Raw genomic sequence first — 6,664 nt, 5'->3', positions numbered from 1 at the left:
TGATAGCATTTAATTTATAAATTAGTCACAGTAAGAGATCAACAACAACTCATAATAAAATAAAATTAATAATGTGATAGACTAATAAGAGTTGTATGGAGGTGGCCTCGATATTTTATTGTACTCACTTTTTTTGCACTGTATGCATGGTTGACTGCAGGTAACCAGAACTATGGAAAGTGAAAACTAAAAAGAAAAGCAAAACTACTGTATTTGCTCAAAAATTGCCTACTCAAAGTCACATTGTAAGTGAATGGTTGGTTTTGGCACACAAATCAAGGCCTCAAACTCCCAGTCTGCACTCTCCTGGTGCAGAGGTTAACTGCATGTATGGGCTCTAGAGACGGGCCATCTGAACTTAAAACCCTTACCATCTCTACTCGGTCTGTGACCTTACGTAAGAGATTCACCCTACTTCCGGCTCTTCATCTGTGAACTAGGTATTTTAGAATCTACTTCAGAGGGTTTCATGGGAAGAGTGAATAAGTAAATTCACATTACATCTATTCTGGAATGCGGTACATACACAAGAAACATTTGTTATTAGCAGCAATAAAGTTCGGGTCATATATTTAATGACACTGGATGTTGATGCCACTTTTGAAGTAATGGGGCCTCTTCTTAGAAAAGTAACCCATTGTGCACAAACATAATTTTGTATTCAATTTTGAAGATTTCTAGTTTCCAATGAAATTCATCGCTGGATCCCTTACTGGATGATTTCTGATGGTCTTGTTGCCCTCATATTCCCTATTTCTACATTTTCTCAAATCTGTACCTGTGATCCTTGATCAAGGACAGGTTGTAAATGTTTAAATATAAATTCTCTTGAAGAAAAAGTGGTTGAACTGTTTTTAGTGTGGTTTGTATGTGGAGCAAAAGTGTTATTTTACTGCCAAGAAGAAAGAGTGTATTTACAATGAAAAATTTCCCACATGTGATGAGAAAACATCTGAGGACCTTATATATAGGCCCTTCGGTGGGGAATTTCAATAGCCTTTCTAGCAGAATGCAGTTTCAAGTTTTGCAGTCAAAGGTTCTAATCCCAGTTTCATAGCTTTTTTGTATTTGATGATGGGTAAGAACAACAGCTCAGACTGAAAGTTCTTCCACTGTTAAAATGGGGGGAAAAAAAGTCACCTACTTTTCTTATAGGATTATCAGGAAAATTATATGACACAATGTTCATACATTTCTTAGCACACGATTCCCCTCCGCTTCTTCCTGCCCTAACTCTAGTTTGTGTTCCTTCTTATTGTCTCATTTTAAAGGCTGATATTGCCTGAGTTCTTTTACCCAATTATCTTAATATATCTGCACTCTCCTTGAAATCTCATGTCTCCATCTCGATGTGTTACTGATGACTTCCAAGTGTTGGCCTCTACTCTTGGTAGTTCTTCTCCTTGTCCCACCAGCCAAATAATCAGCCTGCAGTCTGTATTTTCCCGTGAGGCTGGTTTTTGTTGCTTTGTCCTGTCCACCAGATCAACTTCATTTTTGGTAGTGGAATTCCCTTTCCTTTCTAGGTATCTTTGATCTTACATCCTCCCACCAGACAGAAGGATATGTAACACAATATCTATTCACTGTGTTAGTATCAAAATGTCTCATTCCCTCCATGCAATGTGTGAGCCAACTGAGGGCAATTAAGAGTTCCTTTCTAGGAGTTGAAATGCTTGCTAAAAGACAAGCCTCTGACTTTTTGATTATTAAAAAGTAAATTAAAAATTTAGTGCAGATGATTAAAAAATAAAGCCTACAGCTGATTTTTACCACCATAAAGAAGGAACCCAAGAGTGAGATAACAGAAAATTTGAGCCAAGAGAATGAAAGAAAAATTGTGACTCGTCAAGTCCTTGAATCCAGCAGTAGATATTCCAAAATCAATTTAAACTAGATTTCAAAACAACAACAACAACCCCCAAGAAACCCCCCCACACACACACAAAACACAAGTAGCTTATATAATTAGGAGGAAATAGCATTAGTTTGGACTCATGATCTCAAGCTATAGAGACTGAATATGCTGACTTAATCTTTTTGACAGTGCTGTGTTCTTGGACCGGTTGGAGACACCAACATTTACCTAATAACTCATGTGGAGACTTGGAGTCGTCCTTAACCACTCCATTGTCTCTACACCCATTGCATAAGCTGGTCTGCTTTCTTGCTTCCTGGCTGTTTCTTCAATTGACCCATTTTTCTCCATTTCAACTTCCACTATTCTAGTCGGTATACCAATCACTTTCTCTCTGGATTACCATTTGAGTTTACAAATTAGGCTTTTGTCTTTTGGTCTTATTTGTCTTATGATACTGGAGTGGGACCAAAGAGAACAGATTTCTGTAAAAGTCACCCGACCGTGGCATTTCTCTGCCTAAGCTCATCCTGAGACCCTGTTACCCCAGGGTAACATCCAGCCTGTTCACATAGTACTTACAATTGTACAGGTATTCTCCAGCTGCTCTCTGCCTTTCTTGTTAGAGACCACGACATGCCATATCCCCACAGGCGATACGCTGTACCCGCTCGGTGCCTGTATCACTTGGAGAAGGCAGTGTAGCTTGTCTCTTGAAAATGAGGCTTTGGAGTCATACTGACCTAGGTTCAGATCTTTGTCTGGTGTATATGAACTATTTCTTGGGCTCTCTTAACTTCTCTAGTCTCACTCCTACCATTTGAAAACCAGATTTTCTTTTTCTTCTTTCTCTTTCTTTTCTTTTTCTTCTTTTTTTTTTTAATAGAGATGTTAACAGTAGCTGTTTCATACGCATGTTGCCATGAGAGTCAAGGGGTCAAGAGAGATTTTGTGCCTTGTCCTTGTGGCTTAGTGATTAAGAGAGGCAGTTCCCACAAGGCCACAGTTCAAGTCCTGGTTCTGCTAGTGCAAAAACATGCTGGGCATGTGTGTGTGCATGCCTAAAATGCAGACAGGATGGAAAACTGAGAGTGTGGCATGACTGCCCCACTAGGGGAGTACTTCCCTCCTCTCCGTGTCTATGTCTCTGTTTCCAGCAAGCACATGTACCTGCTGTTTGGGGGGCTGGCAGGTGGCTTGGTGGTTGGGTGTGCTGGACTCCCATATAGCCAACGACAGTTTGAGTCCCAGACTTGGTGGCTTCCTTTCTCACTTCTCTCTCTGTCTCTGTCTCTCTCTCTCTCTTTCTAATAAAATTTTTTTTAATTTAAAAAATAAAGGAGATTTTGTGAGAAGCCCTTAGCATTAGACATTTTAACTATTTCCTTTGCCTAGAATGCTTTCACTGCTAACTTTACCCCACCACTTCCTTTGCTTGGCCCGTCAGACACCATCTTTCAGACATCAGACTTCCTATGGTGGGCAGTTTGGTCTTAAGTTACTTGGGTCCATCACTCTTCCCAGACTCACCTTCTCATCTTTAGGGTGGAGATGGTGTCATCCTCTTCGCATACTCATTTCCTAACAAGTTTTTGGATTGAATTGAATAGAAATGTTAGTTATCAGATCAGCTGATGGCATGGTGGTTAAGGGGCGGCCCCACATGGCCAACTACAGGTTTGAAACCCGGATCCAATAGCTTGAGAAACATACCAGGTGTGCGTTTGCATGCCCAGCGTCCTGACAGGAGGGAGAAATGGAGAAGGGGTTATGGCATGACTATTGCCTGTGGGAGAGGTTTTATCTCCCCTATCTCCACATCTCTCTCCAGCTACCACACACACCCTCTGGCAAATTAAAAAGAAAAAAAGTTAATTATGTTCCTTCTCAGTCTGCCAGGGAGCATGAGAGAACTAACAACAACTGTGTTAATTTCCTTGGAGTTTTTTACATGCTGTTTTTAATTTATTTTTCTCAGTACATGTAATTCAGAATGATTACATCTGCTTTTATCTTGTTAGGGTATGACAAGTGAGATATTGGGGAAGACAGGATTTGTGAATACAAATAAATAAAAACAATGAAACAGTTTCCTTTCAACATAAACAGCTCTTTTTCCATTGTTCACTGGCCTTAGAATGATGAGTTGTGAAAATGGAATCACGTCCCCTCAGATTATAGCATTTATTAGTCCTATCCAAAGATTCTAGAGCTTTCTGCAAGAAACAGGGCCTTGGGTATGTTAAAGACTCAGTTTCGCCCATTCTTTTGTCTTCCACCCCCAGCCCAGTCCTGATGCAGTGGAGGGTCAGGATGCTGTTCCCAGGTACTTACACGGCCTAGGAGCTACTGACTGGAGCAGCGTGCCTAGAGAAAAGACTGGTGAGCGTGGCTAGTTTCATGAAGCAGACCTCTGAAAGCTGCTTGCTTTTTTGGGATCAGCAGTTAGCGTAGTGGCTATGTTTCTGGACTCCCACGTAGTTGACTGTGGTTTGAGTCCCGGACCCGGTGGCTTAAACTCACGCCGGGTGCGTGTGCGTGCGTGCCCAAGATCCCGAGAGGAGAAGGGCTTGAGGCGTGGCCATCCCCCCTGGGGGGTGATTTCTCGCTTTCCATCTCTCTGTCTCTCTCTGTCTGGCGAGCCCACGTGCCTTATAGCAAAAACCTCTCCAAAAAAAGAAAGAAAAAAAAAGCTGCTTGGTTTTTATAATGAGAAAAGTAGTGGAACTGGAAATGGATTTGACTGCCTGTCCCTCCGTTTATAGATGAAGATGAAGAAATCAGGACGTAGGCAGGTTAAATAATCTCCCCAGAATCCTCAGCTTGTATTTATATTTATTTCCATTAAGGGCTGTTGGAAAGAAAAAAAATACACAAGGTGATTTCAAAAAGTTCATAGAAAATGGAACTGAGTTTGTTTTAGACAAAAAATTGAAAGTCACACAGGCTTTTCATAGCATTCATTTTCCACAAACTTTTTGAAATCCCTTGCAGAGGTAATACTCCTAATACTTAGGAGCTCCAAATACTTTTTTTGCACACCTAGTACCAGGAATATGAATTAAAATGTTTCTGCTAACTCTTCTTTCAAATATTTCCCCTAAGATAAATGCACTTTCTTTTTGAGAGAGATTTTTGCTATAGTGTGCATGGGCTTACCAGAGAGACAGAGAGACAAAAAGCACGAAATCAGTCCTGAGGAGGATGGCCACACCACAGCCCCTTCTCCTCCATTCTCCTCTTGGGATTTTGGGCGCACATGCACATGAGCCCAGCCTGAGTTTCAAGTCACCGGACCCAGGACTTGAACCAGGACTTGACTATGTGAGAGTCCAGTGTCTTTATCATTATACCACCTGCTGGCCTCAAGATAAAGTACTATTACGTTACCCTTACCCTCATTCTACAAAGGACAAAGGGTTTTCGGCATCATTTTCCAGAAGTAATTGAGGAACGTTTCCAACTCTCTTCCCTGTACCCTGTAACCTTCACTCTTGCTCCCAGAAGGAGAGGTGCTCCCGTCCTGTTCAGGGTAATGAACTGAATATGTGTGACGACCACATGGAATGGGTCATTCCATGACACAGTCTCTCCTTCTACCTCTGGGGACAGACTGGTCCCGTCAGGGAAGACTGTGGTTGCCTTGGGGTCCGGAACCGGGTAGACACCTGGACAGCAATGTGACTATCCGGAGGCTCATTATGATCACACACATAAACTGCATTTTCCAATGTGCTGTGTGAGCAATAAAGCGGATGTGTCTAGTTCCTTTTTCTGACTTCTGCTTGGTTGGTTCCAAACTGGGGAGTTGGTAAATGGGTTGAAAGAAGACCAATGGATACTACTAATGTCTTGATCTACTGGCCAGAGAGTTTGAGACACACATCCTGGTGGATTAGAATAAAACTAATAAGGAGCAAGATCAAGGCTTTGTTTAGCTGGGGCCTGAGACCTCAGGTTTTGGGGCAGTTGCAGTTGGTGGGTGGTAGCAGCTTACTTCTCCGTTGCATGCAAGTGAGAAGCTGTTTTTATTGGGTCAGTCTAATTAGGACTTAGGGAGCGGCATTCTGTGATACTCTGTGGCTGACCTGACCTGACTTGAGCATGTGCCATCGTCCCTTTAGCAACGCAGACAAGCAGGGATGGTGAGAAAAGTGACCTTGAGCTTTGGTTAAGGCTGTATTCCAAAGAGGCATCGCTTTCCCATCTGGCTGACTGGATGTTGGTGGGAATTCCTGTTTTTATTTTTTTATTTTTTTAATTTTTTAATTTTTAATTTTTTTTTAGCCAAACTTTCAGGCTAGGACTTTAAAAAGTCAACAATATTTCATGTGGGGCTCTGAACATTTTTCTGGGCTTCAGGCAAGTCATATGAAGATAGCCCTAGACTAGCTGCCCCAAATTTGGTTCCTACTTATGCTTTTTAAAATTGTGTCCAGAGCCAATGTAGAAACTATTCAGGTAGCTAAGGAAATAACACCAAAGGTAACGCAAGGATTTTGTTTACGTCTTAATTCAAATAATGTATTTTGAGGCAATTCGGGATATTTGAATATAGACTGGGCATTGGATGATACCAAGGAGTTATAATACACATACAAGCATGCAACTAATATGTTATAACCCCTTTTAACATCTAACTGTTGTGCATCTCTTCGGCACACAATGTGATTTTTCAAAGCACGCGTGTAGTGCATGATCACCAACTCACAGATTTTACCACATTCATCCTCTCAACCAAGAACCTCACGTTCTGTGTCTGTTCAGCCCTTCTGATTTATATAAAAGACATTCTTTTCTAAAAGA

The sequence above is a fragment of the Tupaia chinensis genome, unplaced genomic scaffold, assembly GCF_000334495.1.
Source record: "Tupaia chinensis unplaced genomic scaffold, TupChi_1.0 Scaffold145561_1, whole genome shotgun sequence".
In the NCBI taxonomy this organism is placed as follows: domain Eukaryota; kingdom Metazoa; phylum Chordata; class Mammalia; order Scandentia; family Tupaiidae; genus Tupaia; species Tupaia belangeri.
The sequence above is the reverse complement of the archived record's forward strand: the minus strand, read 5'-3'. Positions refer to the sequence as shown.